Source organism: Artemia franciscana, unplaced genomic scaffold (genome assembly GCF_032884065.1).
Source record: "Artemia franciscana unplaced genomic scaffold, ASM3288406v1 PGA_scaffold_30, whole genome shotgun sequence".
Lineage (NCBI taxonomy): Eukaryota > Metazoa > Arthropoda > Branchiopoda > Anostraca > Artemiidae > Artemia > Artemia franciscana.
In genome coordinates this window covers 506,116-527,160 of record NW_027062662.1, presented here as the reverse complement: position 1 = coordinate 527,160, position 21,045 = coordinate 506,116, and the positions used below count along the sequence as shown (strand labels likewise).

Below are 21,045 nucleotides of genomic sequence, written 5' to 3'. Positions count from 1 at the left end.
TTTGAAATGGGAAAACAATCCCTAAAAGTTCACAAAATATTAATGAAAATTGCACCATCAGACTTAGCGTATACGAACGTAAAACTCTACTGTAGAGGTTTTAAGCTCCTATCTACAAAAATCAGAAATTTTGTATTTTTTTTATCAGAAGACGGACTACGGATGCTTGTGCATTTTTTGTTTGTTTTTTACCCTAGGGGTGAATGTATCAAACCAATAGACCTAGAATATGGAAAGAATACTCATTTGAACGGAAACAAAAAGTCTTAGTGACCTTTTTAAGTTACAGAAAAAATTGGAGACAAACTAGTCCTCCTCCCAAGCCCCTTTTCTCCAAAATTTCCCGATAAAAATTTTTGAGATTGCCACTTTGTTTATCATGTTTAAAAAGCCCAAATATCATGCCTGATAGGAGACCCTCCCCCAGCCTCTGGGGATACGTCTTGAAGTTATAAAACTTCATATTGCTTACGTATAGATTTTGTTATTTATTGGGAAGAGTGCAGATATTTTTCAGATGGAGGGTGGATTTTTTGCTTAGGATGGGTTGCCATGGAGACAATTTTCTGTGTGAAGGGAAATTTCTGGGAGTGAAGTTTCCAGGGGAAATATTTCACTAGGGAGATTTCATAAAATTCTTATAAGAAATTATTTTTATTTGTCTCACTTTGTATTTTCCTATTCACTTTTGCATGCGGAGATATTCTGGGGTAATTGGCCGAGGAAAATGATTTGCGTGTTCGGATTCCCAAGAAATAATACACACAGAAAAAGAGATTTCTGCAGTGATAGAAAAATAGATTAGAACCTAAATTATTTTTCAAATGAATGCTAAGGAGAATTTTTCAGACTCAATCTTTTGGGAGATGTTTTGCATAGGAGGGAAGAATTTTCAGCGGCAGGAATTCTCCGGGAGAAGTTTTACAGTGAAGGAGGTATATTTAATTGGACAAACTTTCCAGGGAGGAGATTCCAATTTGGGAAGGTAATTGTTCATGGAGGGTAAGCCAGATTCACCAGCATTATTTGAAAAATGATCGGAAATTAGAACAACTTCTTTCAACTGACAGCAAGGAGCAATATTAAAACTCAAAACAAACATCAATTATACCGTATATAAAGGGCTGTCCCCTCCCCAATACCTTGTTCTTATCGCTAAAGTTTGAGTTTTTGTTCTAGCTTTTTATGAACGACTCCTGAAATATAAGGTCAGTGAAATATAATTTCTGTTAGTTTTGAGTTTTATTGTTGCTGCTTACTTTCATCTGAAAAAAGACTTTTTATTCAATTAATTTAGCTATATTCATGTCCTAGACCACGAAATAAAAGGTTTTGCTTTGGAAAGCTTTTCTGTTGAGAGTAGAATTACCACTGTAGACTTGTCCGAAAACAACAACTATAGCTCATTAACTTGAGTTTCTTTTTGTGTTTCTTTTGTTGAGCTAAGTGAGATACCAGCGAAATGTTCTATAGCTTTTCACGGTATAGACTTGATATTTTATGCCATAAACCACTAAACCTACTACTAATAACTCACCACAGCACCAAACCGCCTGAATCCCAAATAGCTGCGCTAGCTTTTCCTCCATTCCAACCTATTCAAAGCCTCCCTCTTCCAGGAATTTAGCATTTCCCTTCAATCTTTCTTCAAGACATTCCCCCAACCTTGGACAACCTGCTTTTCATTTAGACCCAGACGGTTGGCTGACAAGGACAATCTTTAGCAATATGTGATCGTTCATCTCTATAACATACCCTAGCCATTTCAATATTTCTTTCTTTATCAAACAGTTCGTGGTAACGAACTGTAGTAAGGAGCGACCAGGCTCAATATTAACCAAAACTCTAAAAAACGGAATTTTGATACCAATAGTTACATCAAAAGAATTGCATTTTAATGCTGATTTTAAATATATAAGTTTCATCAAGTTTAGTCCTACCCATCAAAAGTTACCAGTCTGAAAAATTTTGCACTATTTTAGAAAATAGGGAGAAACACCCCCTAAAATGTATAGAGTCTTAACGAAAATCACACCATCAGATTCAGTGAATCAGAGAATTCTAATGTACAAGTTTCTAACTCCTAACTACAAAAATGTGGAATTTTGTACTTTTTTCCAGAAGACAAATCACGGATGCATGTTTATTTGTTTTGTTGTTGTTTTTTTTTTTCCAGGGGTGATCGTATCGACCCAGTGGTCCAAGAATTTTGCAAGAGGACTCATTCGAAACTAAATGAAAAGTTCTAGTGCCCATTTAAATGGCCAAAAATATTGGAGGGTACCTAGGCCTCTTTCCACGCTCATTTTTTCCCAATGTCGTCGGATCAAAATTCTGAGATTGGAATTTTATTCAACATAGTCAGAAAACCTTATAGCTATGTCCTTGGGGACGACTTACTCCACCACAGTCCCCGTGGGAGGGGCTGGAAGTTACAAACTTTGACCAGTGTTTGCATATAGTAATGGTTTTTGGGAAGTGTACAGTCGTTTTCAGGGGATTTTTTTGGTTGGGAGGAGGGGTTGGGAAGAGAGGGTTAGGTGGGGGAAACTTTCCATGGAGGAATTTCGTCATGGGGGAAGAAGATTTTCATGAAGGAGACGCAACATTTTCAAGCATTATTTAAAAAAAAATGAGAAAATAAATATGATAAAGTTTTTCAACTGAAAGTAAGGAGTAGCATTAAAACGAACAGAAAATATTACGCTAATCAGGGGTCCACCTCCTCCTAATACCTCAATCTTTACGCTAAAGTATTTTTAGTAATTTCGACTATTTATTGTACGGCCTTTGTGATTCAGGGGAAAAAATTTAAGCTTTAGTGAAAAGAGCAAGGTATTGACGAGGGGGCAAACCACCTCATATATGGAATAAGAATATACAAATATAGATGTTTGTTACGTTATGTTAATTCGTAAGTTACGTAAATTTAATACTAAAATAAACATTCGTAAAAAAATAAACAGTTCTAGTATTATTATTAAGTAGTCAAAAATTTGGAGGGCAGCTAGGCCTACTCCCGCACCCCCTTTTTTTAAAATCGTCTTGCCAAAACTATGAGTAAGCCATTTAGCAAAAAAAAAAAAAAAAAATACAATATAGAAATTTCGCTTTAATTTTTCATGCACGGTGAGCCAAAATCAAAACGCATTAATTCAAAAACGTTAAGAAATTAAATAAAAAAAACAAGTTTTTTTCAACTAAAGCAAGTAGCGACATTAAAACGAACAGAGATTATTCTGTATATGAAAGGGGCTATCCCATCCTCTACGTCCCGCTCTTTACACTAAAGTTTGACTCTTTGTCATAGTTCTACTTTTCAAAACAATAAAAACTTTAGCGTAAAGAGTGGGAAGTTGAGGACGGGACATCCCCTGTCATATACGGAATAATTTCTGTTCATTTTAAGTTTTAATGTCGCTCCTTGCGTTCAGTTGAAAAAACTTAATTTAATACCCCAGAGGGAAGGGTACTAATGTCTTCTGAATTTCACTTCAACGGTTCTCAAGCATATTCAATTTGTAGCTCAATTTTTTTACTGACATCAAACCAATTTTGGCAATTTTGTAAATGTTTGCCTTTACAAAATTTTCTTATGCTACTTACTGTTCATTGGTTAATTTAAGATTAAAGGTTTTGCAAACTTTTATTAAAATTTTCCGATAATACCATATTTTTCTTATTACTAGAAGTGGTAAGGTAATAAGGTAAGTAAAGTAAGGAGAAGCATTAAAGCTTAAAACGAACAGAGATTATTACGCATATGAGGGGTTCTAAAAATACTCTACATAAAGAGCGAGGTATTTAGGAGGAGATAAATACTTCGCCCTTTATGCTAAATTTTTTTTAAATAATTTCAACTATTTATTCTACGGCCTTTCTGATTCAGGGGTCATTCTTAAAGAATTGGGATAAAACAAGATTTAGTGTGAAGAGCGAGATATTAACGAGGGGACCAACCCCCTCATATATATAATCAAAATATAAGAATATAAAAGTTTGTTACGTAAGTTAATTCTTAAGTTACGTATTTTTTTTTTACTAATAAAAACGTTCGTTAAAAATAAAAGATCTAGTTGCCTTTTTAAGTAACCGAAAAATTGGAGGGCAACTAGACCTCCTTCCCCACCCCTTATTTCTAAAAATCGTTTGATCAAAACTAAGAGAAAGCCATTTAGCCAAAAAAAGAATTAATATGCAAATTTCATTTTAATAATTTATGTACGGAGAGCCAAAATCAAACATGCATTAATTCAAAAACTTTCAGAAATTAAATAAAAAAACAAGTTTTTTTAAATGAAAGTATGGAGCGACATTAAAACTTAAAACGAACAGAAATTACTCCGTATATGAAAGGGGCTTTTCCTCCTCGACACCCCGCTCCTTGCGCTAAAGTTTCATTCTTTCTCGCAACTCTACTTTTTAAAACAATAAAAAACTTTAGCGTAAGGAGCGGGGTGTCGAGGAGGAAAAGCCCCTTTCATATACGGAGTAATTTCTGTTCGTTTTAATGTCGCTCCTTACTTTCATTTAAAAAAACTTGTTTTTTTATTTAATCGTAAAATAGAACAACTTGTTGACGCATAAGTCATTTAAAAACTATAAAAAAAGGCAAAAATAAGACAATTTCTTGTATATCCCGTACATTTCTAGTGTGTAGGACTGCCAACTTAATTTTATGTGTTTTTTTTTCGGTATTACTTTTCTTGGTTGCTACTTGAAGACAATCAGTTTTTTTAATTGAAACTATCGAGCAATATTAAAACTTGAAACGAACAGAAATTATTTGGATCGTGAAGAGGCTGCCTTCTCTTTAACCCTCCGTCTTTGCATCAAAGTCTTAAAGATCCTTTAAAATCCTTCTCATTCAAAGTTCCTTGTGTTTGAATTTCTTTCCAAAAAAAAACAGCGACAAGAAGTCAAAATTTAACGTTTTAAGTTTCAATGTTTTATATTTTTATGCGTTTTATGTTTTCATGTCGCTCCTTACTTTTATTTGGAAAAGAACATTTTTTGTACTTAATTTTTGCTATTTTCCAAAGCTTAACAGGAGACCCTTATCCCTCCCCAAGTGTAAAAATTACCATTGAAAATAGCCCCAGAAATTCTATTATTTCAGTATGGAATAGTAATTTAAGCTGAAACTAAGCAGCACCATTAAAAGTAAAAACAAACCAAATTTATTTCATATAGAAAGGGGGGTCCCCCTATCTTAGCCCTCATCCCTCACACTGAAGTTTGAAAAATCTGTAGAAATACTTCTCGTTCAAAATGAATGGCCCCTTTGTTCTAACAAATCAACTTTGCTGTAATTAGTGACAGCCTCCCTTCACTTAGAAAATAGTTTCTGCTTGTCTTGAGGTTTAGGGTTGCTCCTTACTTTCATTTGAAAAATATACTTGTTATTCTTAAGAGTTCCCAATAAGATATATAATATGTATATCACTGGGAAATTAAATAACCTACATCCGTTTCCCCAGGAGCTCTGGGGATCACGTCATTCTAAAGGTAAAGTCACTGGATCTTTCAACTCTATTGAATCAAGAAGTTTTCTGAAAAAAGCGGTCTGATGTCTTGGGAGGAAAGGGGAAAGACCCCATTTGTGGTTTTTGCTTCAGGCAAATGATACAAAACTCTACATTTTTTTTTAGATAGGAGCTTAAAACCCCGACAATAAGGTGTTCTGATATGCAGAATCTGATGGCGTGCCTTTCATTCATATTGTTTGACTGTTTGGGGCTTAATTCCTCCTTTTCAAAATTCAGGTAAATTTTCTCAGGCTTGTAGCCTTTGACCGATTACATTAAAAGCACTAAATTTATATATTTCAAATCAGCATAATGAAAAAGGATGAATTAATTTTTGTCAAAATTTTAGTTTTGGTTAACATTGGGCCGAATCTCTCCTTACTTATTAAAAAAAAGAAAAAAATCGGAGCAAATGAAAGGCCAAACACTGGAGCTCTTCGTCTTGAAACCCAGTCTTTAAATCTCAAAGAAAACCCTCCCCTCAGTGATAAAAAACATTCCCCTACCTTCAAGCAAGCTAGATCCTATTATGGTTGTATTGCTTGTCACAGTCAATCCACTACTGAATGTACGAGTAATTAGTTTAAAACCTAATTATTCCATTTTAATTTACAATGATGGGAAATGCCTCCGTTGTTTAAATGACAGACAAGTTTTAATGAATATATTCATGCCTTTTCTTATTGGATTAACAAAATAAGTAAAACCCTCGTATAATAGAATTACGTATAACATGAAGCTGAAGAAAAACATTAAAGTCAATTCACAAATTTTCTTTTAAATATTGTGTTTCATCTAAACCAGTCAAAACACTACAGCATAATTGTAAAAGAAAAGTACTTGTTGACGCCTAGATCATTTAAAACTATAAGAACAGGCACAAATAATGCAAAGTACATTCACCCTGTGCGTTTCTCCAGAATCTGGAGATGTCCCGCGTAATTTGGTGTATTTTCCGTATATTTTATCCTTTTTTAGGGATTTTGAACTTTTTCCATGTGCTTCTCTAACCTGAGGGATTGGGGGGAGGGTGGGTGTAGATACTCCTCAATATATTATTAAGGGAACCTAAAAGTGTTAATTGAGGGAAAACTGTTTTATGTGTTGCCAAACTCATTTTTTTGCCACAACACACTGTAATTTGAAAAATCTGTAGAAATACTTCTCATTCAAGTCCAATGATCCCTTTGTTCTAACGGTCTTTCTTAAAGATATGTGACGAAAAATCCACTTTACTGTAAGGAGCGACGGCTGAGGAGGGGCTCCCTTCATTTAGAAAATAATTTCTGTTTGTTTTAAGTTTTAGGGCTGCTCCTTACTTTCGTTTGAAAAAACTCGTTTTTTCTTATTTAAATCTGACCGTTTTCTAAATCATGCTGGGAAACGTTTCTAAAATTTCTCATTGAAAATTTCCTCCTCACAGAAAATTTTCTTGTTGAAAATCCCTACCCCTAAAAAAATGTTTTTAGAGTTTCCAATAGAATATATAATATGTATATCACAGGAAAATTGATTAGCCTACATCCCTTTCCCCAGGAGCTCTGGGGATAAAGTCATCCTAAGGATATAGTCACTAGATCTTTCAACTTTATTGAATCAAGTGGTTTTCATGTCTTGGGGGGAAAGCAGGAAAACCCCATCGGTGGTTTAGCTTTTGACAAAAAATACAAAACTCTACATTTTTCTAGATAGGAGCTTAAAACCCCGACAAAAGGGTGTTCAGATATGCAGAATCTGATGGTGTGTCTTTCATTCAGATTATTTGACTGTTTGGGGCTGAATCCCCCTTTCCAAAATTCAGGTAAATTTTCTCATGGTTGTAGCCTTTGATCAGCTACATTAAATTTAATAAATTTTATACATTTCAAATCAGCATAATGAAAATAGATGGATTAATTTTGTGAAAATTTTGTTTTTGTTAATTTTTGCTAATTTAGTTTTTGTTTATTACTTTTTATGTTAATTTTCAAGTTAAAATTTTAAGTTAAATTAAAGTTTTATTAAATTAAATTAATTTTTTTTAATTTAAAAAAACAAATTAAATTAAAGTTAAAATTTAAGTTTAAATTTTTAAGTTAATTAATTTTTGTTAATTTTGTTTTGGTTAACACTGCGCCGAGTTACTTATTCGAAAAATAAAATATTCTTAGCACTTGTATCAATGAAAGGAAAAACGCCAGACCTCTTTGTCTTGAAACCCAGTCTTTAAATCTCTAAGAAAACCCCCGCCCTCAGCCTAATAAAAATTACCTTAGCTTCAAGCAATCTAGATCCTATTATGCATGAAATGCTTATCACAGTCGATCCACTGCTGAATGTACAATCAATTTCTTTAAAATCTAATTATTCGATTTTAGTTTACAATGATGGGACATGCCTCCGTTTTTTAAATGACAGACAAGCTATAATGAATATATTCATGTATTTTCTTATTAGGTTAATAAGATAAGCAAAACAGACTTATAATAGAACATTTTTTTTCAACATGAAGCTGAAGATAAACATTAAAGTCAATTCACTAAACTTTTGTAAATATTGTTCTTCGTTAGTTAATTTTTTCTTAGTTAATTCTTAGTTAATTAATTTTTGTTAATTTTGTTTTGGTTAACACTGCGCCGAGTTACTTCTTCGAAAAATAAAATATTCTTAGCACTTGTATCAATGAAAGGAAAAACGCCAGACCTCTTTGTCTTGAAACCCAGTCTTTAAATCTCTAAGAAAACCCCCGCCCTCAGCCTAATAAAAATTACCTTAGCTTCAAGCAATCTAGATCCTATTATGCATGAAATGCTTATCACAGTCGATCCACTGCTGAATGTACAATCAATTTCTTTAAAATCTAATTATTCGATTTTAGTTTACAATGATGGGACATGCCTCCGTTTTTTAAATGACAGACAAGCTATAATGAATATATTCATGTATTTTCTTATTGGGTTAATAAGATAAGCAAAACAGACTTATAATAGAACATTTTTTTTCAACATGAAGTTGAAGATAAACATTAAAGTCAATTCACTAAACTTTTGTAAATATTGTTCTTCGTTGAAACAGGTCAAAAGGCTAAAGCATAATCATAAATGAAAAGTGTACATCATTTAAAAACTGTAAGTATCCTCAGAATCTGGAGATATCCCGCGTAATTTGTTACATTTCCCGTATATTTTATCTTTTTGGGGGGATTTTGAACTTTTTCCATGTGTGTCTCTGCTCTGAGGGAAGGGGGGCATATACTCCTTCAATATATTATTATATTTATAATATAATATTATCAATATATTATATTATTATTAACCCAGAAGCGTTAATTGAGGGGAAACTGGTTTATGTGTTGCCACCCTCAATTTTTTGCCACAACATAAAATTGGACTTAGTTAAGAGACACATTTTAAATTAACTTCTTATAAAATTAAAGTCAGTACAAGAGTCGGTAAAACTGCTGCTTTTACCGATTAAGATTCAGATTTCTGTGGTCTGTGATCTGTGGTCCACATTTGTGTGGTCTTTTAGTAAATTGTTGCAGGTATTACTATTTGTGGTCTTATTTAACCGAACAAAGAATTTTAGTGGCGTCGGAAAATTCGTGGTGTTTTGCACTACGATTTTACCAACTCATTTTTTTATCGATTTACTAAACACATTGAGGGATGTTCCCCCTCACTCCATATGTGATGGCCCTGCTTTGATCCGTCATTTTTGATATCTTGGTCATAATTTACTGATTCACTAATGACATTTACTGTACATGAGATTTACCACCTATACACTTTAAAATTAGAACTTCTAGACTAGAGGCCAGTTACTGAAACATCCATTTTGGCATCCTGGCTGCTAAGTTAATTAAATAAAAAAAAAAGTTTTTTTAACTGAAAGTAAGGAGCAACATTAAAACTTAAAAGGAACAGAAGTTATTCCGTATATGAAAGAGACTGTCCCCTCTTCAACGCCCCGCTCTTTACGCTAAAGTGTTTTATTGTTTTAAAAAGCAGAGTTGTGAAAAAGAGTCAAACTTTAGTGTAAATAGTGGGGCGTTGAGGAGGAGACAGTCCCTTTCATATACAGAATAATTTCTGTTCGTTTTAAGTTTTAATGTCGCTCCTTACTTTCAGTTAAAAAAATTGTTTCGCTCTTGAACGTTTTTGAATTAATGCAGGTGTTGATTTAAGATTCCCATACATGAATAATTAAAACGAAATTTGCGTATTAACTTAACCTTTTTTCTTGGCTAAATGACTTTTTCAAAGTTTTGATGAGACGATTTATAGGAAAAAGGGGCGGGGGGCCCTAGTTGCCCTCCGGATTATTGGTTTCTTAAAAAGGCCAGTAGAACTTTTAAATTTATTTACGAACGTTTTTATTTGTAATACATATACTTAACTTACAAATTAACTTACGTAACGAACTTCTATATTCGTATATTTTTATTACATATACGGGGGGAGGGGTCGTCTCCTTGTCAATCTTCGCCTTTTTACACTAAAGTTTGAATTCTGTTTCAATTCTTTAAGAATAACCCTTGAGCCCCAAAGTCCGTTTAATTAGATTAAATAGCTCTTTTGAAATCATTAAAAATATTTTAGCGTAAAGAGCAAGGTATTGAGGACGGGACAAACCCCCTTATAAATGTAATAATTTCTGTTAGTTTTAAGTTTTAATATTGCTCCTTTTTTTCAATTGAAAAATCTTGTTTTTTTTAATCTATTTTCTCATTGTTGTTTTAAATAATGCTGGAAAATCCAGGGTTCCCTTCATGAAAAATCTCTTCCCCCATGATAAATTCCTCCATGGGAAGATCTTCACACGTAACTCCCGCCCCATCCACCAGAAAAAATACCCCCTGAAAACGTCATTATGCTTGGTCAATAACCAAAACTATATGTAAAAAAGGGCAAAATTAATAATTTGCAGCCATTACCCTGGGGACTGAAGATGATTGAGTCATCCTCAAAGACATAATTATTTAGTTTTCGACTATGTTCAACAAAATGGCTATCTCAAAATTTTGATCCTTTTACTTTGGGAAAAAATGAGCGTAGGAGGGGGCCTAGTTGCCCTCCAATTTTTTGGTCACTTAAATAGGAAACTAGAACTTTTGATTTCAATTAGAATTAGCCTTCTTTTCAAACAGTTCGTGGTAACGAACTGTAGTAAGGAGCGACCCGGCTCAATAGTAACCAAAACTCTAAAAAATGGAATTTTGATACCAATACCTACATCAAAAGAATCGCATTTTAATGCTGATTTTAAATATATAAGTTTCATCAAGTTTAGTCTTACCCATCAAAAGTTACGAGCCTGAGAAAATTTGCGTTATTTTAGAAAATAGGGGGAAACGCCCCCTAGAAGTCATAGAATCTTAACGAAAATCACACCATCAGATTCAGCGTATCAGAGAACCCTATTGTAGAAGTTTCAAGCTCCTATCTACAAAAATGTGGAATTTTGTATTTTTTGCCAGAAGGCAGATCACGGATGCGTGTTTATTTGTTTTTTTTTTTTTTTTTTTTTTTTTTTTTTTTTCTTTTTCCCAGGGGTGATCGTATCGACCCAGTTGTCCTAGAATGTTGCAAGAGGGCTCATTCTAACGGAAATGAAAAGTTCTAGTGCCCTTTTTAAGTGACCAAAAAAATTGGAGGGCACCTAGGCCCCCTCCCACGCTAATTATTTTACCAAAGTCAACAGATCAAAATTCTGAGATAGCCATTTTATTCAGCGTAGTCGAAAAACCTTATAACTATGTCTTTAGGGACGACTTACTCCCCCACAGTCCCCATGGGAGGGGCAACAAGTTACAAACTTTGACCAATGCTTACATATAGTAATGGTTATTGGGAAGTGTACAGGCGTTTTCAGGAGGATTTTTTTGGTTGGGGGAGGGGTTGAGAAGAAGGGGATATGCTGGGGGAACTTTCCATCGATAATTTGTCATGGGGGATGAAAATCTCCATGAAGGGAGCGCAGGATTTACTAGCATTATTTAAAAACACAATGAAAAAATAAATATGAAAAAGTACTTTCACCTGGAAGTAAGGAACAGCATTAAAACTTAAAACAAACATAAATTATTACCCATTTGAGGGGCTCACCTCCTCCTAATACCTCGCTCTTTACGTTAAAGTATTTTTAGTAATTTCAACTATTTATTCTACGGCTTTTGTGATTCTGGGGTCATTCTTAATGAATTGGGACAAAATTTAAGCTTTTATTGTAAAGAGCGAGGATCTGACAAGAGGGCGAACCCCCTCATATATGTAATAAAAATATGAGAATACAAAAGTTCTTTACGTAAGCTAATTTATAAGTTACGTAAATCTCTTACTAATAAAAATATTCGTAACAAATTAAAAGTTCTAGTTGCCTTTTTAATTAACCAAAAAATCGGAGGGCAACTAGGCTTCCTCCCCCGCTCTTTTTTCTCAAAATCATTCGATCAAAATTATGAGAAAGCCATTTAGCCAAAAAAAAAAAAAAAAATGCAAATTTCGTTTTAATTATTCCTCTTCGGAGAGCCAAAATCAAAACATGCATTGATTCAAAAACGTTCAGAAATTAAATAAAAAAAAACAAGTTTTTTTAACTGAAAGTAAGGAGCGACATTAAAACTTAAAACGAACAGAAATTACTTCGTATATGAAAGAGGCTGCTTCCTCATCAACGCCCCGCTCTTTACGCTAAAGTTTTTTACTGTTTTAAAAAGAAGAATTGATAGACAGAGTCAAGTAAAGCCCTCGCTCTTTACGCTAAAGTTTGATTGTTTGCCACAATTCTACTTTTTAAAACAATTAAAAACTTTAGCGTAAAGAGCGAGGGATTGCGGAGAGGACAACCCATTTCATATACGGAGTAATTTCTGTTCGTTTTAAGTTTTAATGTTCTACCCACCCAGCCTAAAAATCCCCCAGAAAACGTCTGTACACTTCCAAATAACCCACAAGGACTGTGGGGGAGTAAGTCGCCCCCAAAGACATAACTTCAAAGTTTTTTGACTATGCTGAATAAAATGGCTATCTCAGAATTTTAATCCGGTGACTTTGGGAAAATAATTAGCGTGGGAGGGGGTCTAGGTGCCCTCCAATTTTTTGGTCACTTAAAAAGAACACTAGAACATTTCATTTCCGTTAGAATGAGCCCTCTCGCAAGAAACTTGGAGCACTGGGTTGATACGATCACCCCTGGAAAAAAAAACAAAAAAACAAATAAACACTCATCCGTGATCTGCCTTCTGGCAAAAAATACAAAATTCCACATTTTTGTAGATAGGAGCTTGAAACTGCTACACCAAGGTTCTCTGATACGCTGAATCTGATGGTGTGATTTTCGTTAAAATCACACTTTAGGCTTTTGTGACTCAGGGATCATTCTTAATGAATTGGGACAAAATTTAAGCTTTAGTGTAAAGAGCGGGGTAATGACGAGGGGGCGAACCCCCTCATATATGTAATAAAAACATGAGAATATAAAAGTTCTTTACGTAAGCTAATTCGTAATGAATTAAAAGTTCTAGTCGCCTTTTTAAGTAACCAAAAAACCGGAGGGCAACTAAGCTTCCTCCCCCGTCTTTTTTTCTCAAAATCATTCGATCAAAATTATGAGAAAGCCATTAAGCCATCAATGAAAGGCCAAAGTTGGACTTTTGTCTTGAAACTCAGCCTTTAATCTCTATAAAAAACCCCGCCCTTAGCCCTAAAAAAATGCCTTACCTTCAGGCAAACTAGATCCTCTTATGCTTGTATTAAATAAAAAAAAAGTTTTTTAAATGAAAGTAAGGAGCGACATTAAAACTTAAAACAAACAGAAGTTACTCCGTATATGAAAGGGGCTTTTCCTTCTCAACGCCCCGCTCTTTACGCTAAAGTTTGACTCTTTCTCTTAACTCTACATTTTAAAACAGTAAAAAAAACTTTAGCGTAAAAAGCGGGGCGTTGAGAAGGAAAAGCCCCTTTCATATACGGAGTAATTTCTGTTCGTTTTAAGTTTTAATGTCGCTCCTTACTTTCATTTAAAAAACTTGTTTTTTTATTTAATTTCTGAACGTTTTTGAATCAATGCATGTTTTGATTTTGGCTCTCCGCAGAGGAATAATTAAAACGAAATTTGTATATTTATTTTTTTGGCTAAATGGCTTTCTCATAATTTTGATCGAATGATTTTGAGAAGAAAAGAGCGAGGAGGAAGCTCAGTTGCCCTCCAATTTTCGGTTAATTAAAAAGGCAACTAGAACTTTGAATTTTCTACGAATTTTTTTAAAATTAAAAGATATACGTAACTTATACATTAGCTTACGTAACGAACTTTTGTATTCTTATGTTTTTATTACATATATGAGGGGGTTCGCCCCCTCGTCAGTACCTCGCTCTTTACACTAAAGCTTAAATTTTGTCCCAATTCATTAAGAATGACCCCTGAATCACAAAAGCCGCAGAATAAATAGTTGACATTACTAAAAATACTTTCGCGTAAAGAGTGAGGTAGGCTATTAGGAGGAGGTGATCCCCTCATATGGGTAATAATTTCTGTTTGTTTTAAGTTTTAATGCTGCTGCTTACTTCCAGATGAAAAAAAGTTTTTATTGTTTTTTTTTTAAGTAATGCTAGTAAATCCTGCGCTCCCTTCATGGAAAATTTCTTCCCCCATGACAAATTCCTCAATGGAAAGTTCCCCCAGCATATCCCCCTCTTCTCGACCCCTGCCTCCAACCAAAAAATCCTCCTGAAAACGCCTGTACACTTCCCAATAACCATTACTATATGTAAGCACTGGTCAAAGTTTTGAACTTGTAACCCCTCCCATGGGGACTGTGGGGGAGTAAATCGTCCCCAAAGACATAGTTATAAGGTTTTTCGACTACGCTGAATAAAATGGCTATCTCAGAATTTTGATCCGTTGACTCTGGGAAAATAATTAGCGTGGGAGGGGGCCTAGGTGCCCTCCAATTTTTTTGGTCACTTAAAAAGGGCACTAGAATTTTTCATTCCCGTTAGAAGAAGCCCTCTTGCAACATTCTAGGACAACTGGGTCGATACGATCACCCCTGGGAAAAAAAAAAAATACAAAAAAAAAAATAAATAAACACGCATCCGTGATCTGCCTTCTGGCAAAAAATGCAAAATTCCACATTTTTGTAGATAGGAGCTTGAAACTTCTACAGTAGGGTTCTCTGATACGCTGAATCTGATGGTGTGATTTTCGTTAAGATTCTATGACTTTTATGGGGTGTTTCGCCCTATTTTCTAAAATAACGCAAATTTTCTCAGGCTCGTAACTTTTGATGGGTAAGACTAAACTTGATGAAACTTATATATTTAAAATCAGCATTAAAATGCGATTCTTTTGATGTAGCTATTGGTACCAAAATTCCATTTTTTAGACTTTTGGTTACTATGGAGCCGGGTCGCTCCTTACTACAGTTCGTTACCACGAACTGTTTGATTGCTTGTATAAGTCAATCCACTACTGAATTTACGAGTATACTTTTAAAATAGTAAAAACTTTAGCGTAAAGAGCAGGGCATTAAAAAGGGAACAGCCCCTTTCTTATACGGTGTAATTTCTGTTCGTTTTAAGTTTTAATGTTGCTCCTTAATTTCAGTTTAAAAAAACTTATTTTTTTATTTAATTTATGAACGTTTTTTAGTTTATCCATGTTTTGATTTCGTCTCTCCGCAGATGAATAATTAAAGCGAAACTTGCATATTTATTTATTTGGCTAAATAGCTTTCCCATAGTTTTAACTGAATGATTATTAGAAAAAAGGAGGGGGAGGAGGCCCATTTGCACTCCAATTTTTTTGGTACTTAAAAAGGCAACTAGAACTTTTAGTTTTTTACAAACGTTTTCATTAGTAAAAGATATACGTAACTTGCGAATTAGCTTACGTAACAAACTTCTATATTCTTATGTTTTTATTACGTATATGAGAGGGTTCGCCCACTCGTCAATACCTCGCTCTTTACACTAAAGCTTAAATTTTGTCCCCTGAATCACAAAGGCCGTAGAATAAATAGTTGAAATTACTAAAAATACTTTAGCGTAAAGAGTGAGGTATTAGGAGGAGGTGAACCCCGTATATAAGAAACATCTTCTGTTCGTTTTAAGTTTTAATGCTACTCCTTACTTTCAGTTGAGAAAACTTTTTCATATTTATTTTTTCATTGTTTTTTTTAAATAATGCTAGAAAATGCTTCATGGAAATCTTCTTCCCCCATGACAAATTTCTCCATAGAAAGTTTTCCCCCCACATACCCTCTTCTCAACCCCTCCTACAAACCAAAAAATCCCCCTGAAAGCGTCTGTACACTTCCCAATAACCATTACTATATGCAAACACTGATTAAAGATTGTAACTTGCAGCCCCTCCCACGGGACTTTGGGGGATTAAGTCGTCCCCAAAGACATAGTTTTAACGTTTTTCGACTATGCTGAATAACATGGCTACCTCAAACTTTTGATCCGATGACTTTGGGAAAAATGAGCGTAGGAGGGGTCTAGGTGCCCTCTAATTTTTTGGTAACTTAAAAAGGGCATCGGATGAGCCCTTTCGCCGAATTCTAGGACCCCTGGGTTGATCACCCCTGGGAAAAAAACAAATAAACACGCATCCGTGATTTGTATTCCGCCAAAAAATACAAAATTACAGATTTTCGTAGATAGAAGCTTGACACTTGTACAGTAGGGTTGTCTGATACACTGAATCTGATGATGTGATTTTCGTAAAGATTCTATGACTTTTAGGGGGTGTTTCCCCCTATTTTCTAAAATAAGGCAAATTTTCTCAGGCTCGTAACTTTTGATGGGTAAGACTAAACTTGATGATATTTATATATTTAAAATCAGCTTTAAAATACAATCCTTTTGATGTAGCTATTGGTATCAAAATTCCGTTTTTTAGAGCTTTGATTACTATTGAGCCGGGCCACTCCTTAATTACAGTTCGTTACCACGAACTGTTTGATAAGAACAGACACGAATAAAACAAAGTACATTCACCCTGTGTGTTTCCCCAGAATTTGGAATTGTCCCGCGTAATTTGATGTATTTCCCGTATATTTTATCCTTTTTGAGGGATTTTGAACTTTTTCCTTATGTGTCTCTGCTCTAAAGGATTGGAGGGGGGCAGACACGACCTCAATATATTATTAACTGAGTCTAAAAGTGTTAATTGAGGGGAAACTGGTTTATGTGTTGCCAAACTCAATGCAAAATAAAATAAGGAGCAAGTTTAAAACCTAAAACAAATATAAATCACTCTTTAGGGTAACAGCCCCCTTCTCAACACCTTGCTTATTAAACAGAAGCTTTTTGGTGCTTTAAAATCTTATCTTTCCAATTACAAAATTTCTTTAAAAATTTGAAAAGAGTCAAATTTCACAGTAAAGAGTAAGCTGCTAAGGAGGGGACACCCCCCTTCATATAATGAATAATCTGTTTAAATAGCTTTCAAATCTGTTCGTTTCTTTCATTTAAAGCTCTTTTTTTTATTTAATTTACGCTAAAGTTTGACTCTTTCTCTCACCTCTACTTTTTAAAACATTAAAAACTTTCGCTTAAAGAGCGGGACGTTGAGGAGGGAACAGCCCCTTTCATACACGGAGTAATTTCTGTTCATTTTAAGTTTTATTTTCGCTCCTTACTTACAGTTAAAAAAATAGTTTTTTTTTATTTAATTTCTAAATGTTTCTGAATTCATGCATTTTTTGATTTTCCCTCTCTGAAGATGAATAATTAAAAGGAAATTGGCATATTCATTTTTCTGGCTAAATAGTTTTCTCATAGTTTTGATCAAATGATTTGAGAAAAAAAAGCGGGGGAGGAGCTCTAGTTGCCCTCCAATTTTTCGGTTACTTAAAAGGACAACTAGAACTTTTAACTTTTTACGAACGTTTTTTATTACTAAAAGATATACGTAACTTACAAATTAGTTTACGTAACCCTCCTCCTATTTATTCTCCTAATATGTAAAGCTTGAATGCCCCGCTCTTTACGCTAAAGTTTTTTACTGTTTTAAAAATTAAAGTTGAGAAAAAAAGTCAAGCTTTAGCATAAAGAGCGGGGTGTTGAGGAGGGAAAAGCCCCTTTAATATAAAGATTAATTTCTGTTCCTTTTAAGTTTTAATGTCACTTCTTACTTTCAGGTAAAAAGTTTTTTTTTTTTTTCATTTAATATCTGGAAGAACGAGTACAAGCAATACAAAGGCCAAAGATTCATAAGCTGTGTCCTCACTCTTGCTTCCTTCTTCCCTGAGGCCTACGCCCGCTCTTTACGCTAAAGTTTGAATCTTTTCCACAATTTTACTTTATAAAACGGTAAACAATTTTTTCCATCTAAAAAGCAAAAATTACTCGTACTTGTAACTTTGACTGGTCGCTTTGAAAAATAAACTCATTTTACCTTAAAGAAAAGACAACAAAAGTTTTGAAAATAGAATATAAAACTATTTCATCAAGCAAAGAAGTAGGAAGCTACCATTTTAGGCGAAACACTAAATCAAACACTTCGTGGTAAGAGGTATAGTATTGACCGACCTGACTCAATAGCAACCGAAACTCTAAGAGTACTCCGATATATACATCAAAGAGATTTTTTTTTTTTTTTTTTATTTTAAATATCTGAGTTTCATCAAGTTTAGTCTTACCCATCGAAAATTACGAGCCTGAGAAAATTTGCCTCACTTGAAAAAATAGGACGAAACACCCCCCTAAAAGTCATAGAACCCTAATGAAAATTACACCATCACATTCAGCATATCAGAGAACCCTACTGCAGAGGTTTCAGCTCCTCTCTACAAAAATGTGGAATTTCGCATTTATCACCAGAAGAATGATCACGGATGCTTGTTTATTTGGGTTTTTTTCTTTTCCTAGGGGTGATTGTATCGACCCAAAGGCCATAAATAGTCACGACGGGGCTCATTCAGACGGAGATTAAAAGTTTGAGTGCCCTTTCTAAATAACCAAAAAAATTGGAGGGCAATTATTCCCCCTCCCTCTCTCATTTTTTTCCCAAAGTCACCGTATCCAAATTTTGAGATAACCATTTTGTTGAACATAGTCGAAAACTTAATAAATATTTCTTTGAGGACGACTTAATCCCCCACAGTCCCGGGGGATGGGCTGCAAGTTATGAATTTTGACCATTTTTTACATATAGTATTGTTTACATGTTGTATTGGTTATTGAAGAAGCATAATGACACTTCACGGGGCATTTTTTCAGGTAGTGGAGGGGAAAGGTCAGGAGTTACGGGAGAGGAACTTTCCATGATGGAATTAACCATGGGGGAAAAGAATTTCCATGAAGGGATGCTGGATTATTCACATTATTTAAAACAACAATGAGAAATTAGAAAAACAACAAGTTTTTTCAGCTGAAAGTAAGGAGCAACATTAAAACTTAAAACTAACAGAAATTATTACATATAATGAGGGAGTTCTTTCCCTCCTCAATACCTTGCTCTTTACGTAAAAGTATTTTTAGTAATTTCAAAAGAGCTATTTATTCTAATTAAACGGCCTTTGTGGTTCATGGGTCATTCTTAAAGAACTGGAACAAAATTCGAACTTTAGTTTAAAGAGCGAGGTATTGAGGAGGATACGCCCCCCTTAAAAGCTATAAAAATGTACGAATATAGGAGTTCGTTACGTAAGTTAATTTGTAAGTTATGTATATTCATTACTAATAAAACAGTCGTAAATAAAATTAAAAGTTCTAGTGGCCTTTTTAAGTAACCAAACAATTGGAGGGCAACTACGCCCCATACCCCACCCCTTTTTTCCTCAAAATCGTCTGATCAAGACCTTGAAAAGCCATTTAGCCAAAAAAGGTAAAGTTGATATGCAAATTTTGTTTTAATTATTCACGTACAGTGATCTAGGATCAACACCTGCATTAATTCAAAAACGTTCAGAAATTAAGTAAAGAAACAAAGTTTTTTTTTAACTGAAGGTAAGGAGCGACATTAAAACTTAAAACGAACAGACATTATTCCGTATATGAAAGGGACTGTCCCCTCCTCAACGCCCCACTCTTTGAGCTAAAGTAGTTTTTGATTAGCATTAAACTTAGTGAACCATATATTTTTGGAATGAGCATAAAAATTCAATTCTTTTAATGTATATATTTTATCAAAACGCTCTTTTTTTTAAGAGTTTTGGTTACAAGTGGGAAGAGTCATTCCTTACCTATGGTTCACTACCATGAACTGTTTGATAATACCCCTTTGTTCCAAAGAATTTTTTATAATAATATTAATAAGAACTTATTCGGCAAAACTAATATTTATAGCAAATTTTAACTAAATATTCAGTTTTTTCCGAAATTTTAATTCTAATCTAACCTTTTCACTCTTAAGCAGGGAACTGAAAGAATGGGATACCACCAATCGATTGGGACTGACAAATCCCCAATCAAACTAATGTATAATAACATTAGGAAATCGGTGTCCAAGTACTAAAATGAACTTGTCAAGGTACAATTACAATCACTGTACGATCAATGGCAAAAAACAACAAATTAGGGCCTTACTTGACAATACTTCACAAAAAACAAATATTATAAGCCAAAAAAAATAAATAAAAGAAATAGCCGAATAGGCATTCAAAGTCAAATGATCTAAAAATTAAAACAATTGAAATAGAAAAGTTAAAATCATTAAGGATACGGAAACAGAAACAGAAATATTGACAATTAAAAAACGAATTGATTGAACGAATTTATTAAAAAAAAGGAGCTCAATTGAACATCACACATGAGCAAAAACAAAACAAGCGGTCGATCAAAAAGGGGGAATAAGTATTGTGACCATCCATCATCAATAAAAAAAAGACACGAAAGAATTGATTTTGGTTCGCGATAGGTATGAGGATTTTGTTTTCTTCTTTTTTAAATTGCTACTATGTTTTTAATCCCACCTTCATACAAAAAATTCAAATACCGAAGACAGCTGTTCTAAAAGTCTTTTGAAGGAAGGGGGAAAGGTGCTTCCAACTGGTGACATCGGAATTTTGTTCGACATCGGAAACATAACCATTAATGTAAATGATATGAACTAGGCTCATGTGAAAATATTGAAGATGCTTAAAAACATTGCATTTGGTCAAACAGTTCGTGGTAACGAACTGTAGTAAGGAGCGATCAGGCTCAATAGTAACCAAAACTCTAAAAAATGGAATTTTGATACTAATAGATACATCAAAAGAATTATATTTTTACGCTGATTCTAAATATATAAGTCTCATCAAGTTTACTTCTAGGGGTGATCGTATCGACCCAGTTGTTGAAGAATATCGCAAGAGGGCTCATTCTAACGGAAATTAACAGTTCTAGTTCCCTTTTAAGTGACCAAAAAATTGGGGGGCACCTAGTCCCCCTTCGTCGCTCATTTTTCCCCAAGGTCACTGGATCAAAATTTTGAAATAGCCATTTTGTTCACCATAGTTTAAAAACCTAATAATTATGTCTTTCGGGATGACTTAATCCCCTACAGTCCCCGGGGGAGGGGCTACACATTACAAACATTGACC

At 34.1% G+C, this 21,045-nt stretch overlaps 1 protein-coding gene across 2 annotated transcripts in view; it reads right to left on the bottom strand.

Annotated features, from left to right (window-relative positions):
* Nucleotides 1-7,829, bottom strand: part of LOC136041582 (uncharacterized) — a 35,040-nt gene extending 27,211 nt beyond the window's left edge. Inside the window, exon 1 of one of the 2 annotated variants that reach the window (XM_065726277.1) lies at nt 7,779-7,829. The gene's annotated coding sequence lies outside the window, so the exon portion shown is untranslated. Of the gene's footprint in view, nt 1-6,034; nt 6,135-7,778 lie in introns of those variants that run through there. The other variant, XM_065726278.1, reaches the window with a different exon arrangement.
* Between the last annotated feature and the right edge of the window lie 13,216 nt (nt 7,830-21,045).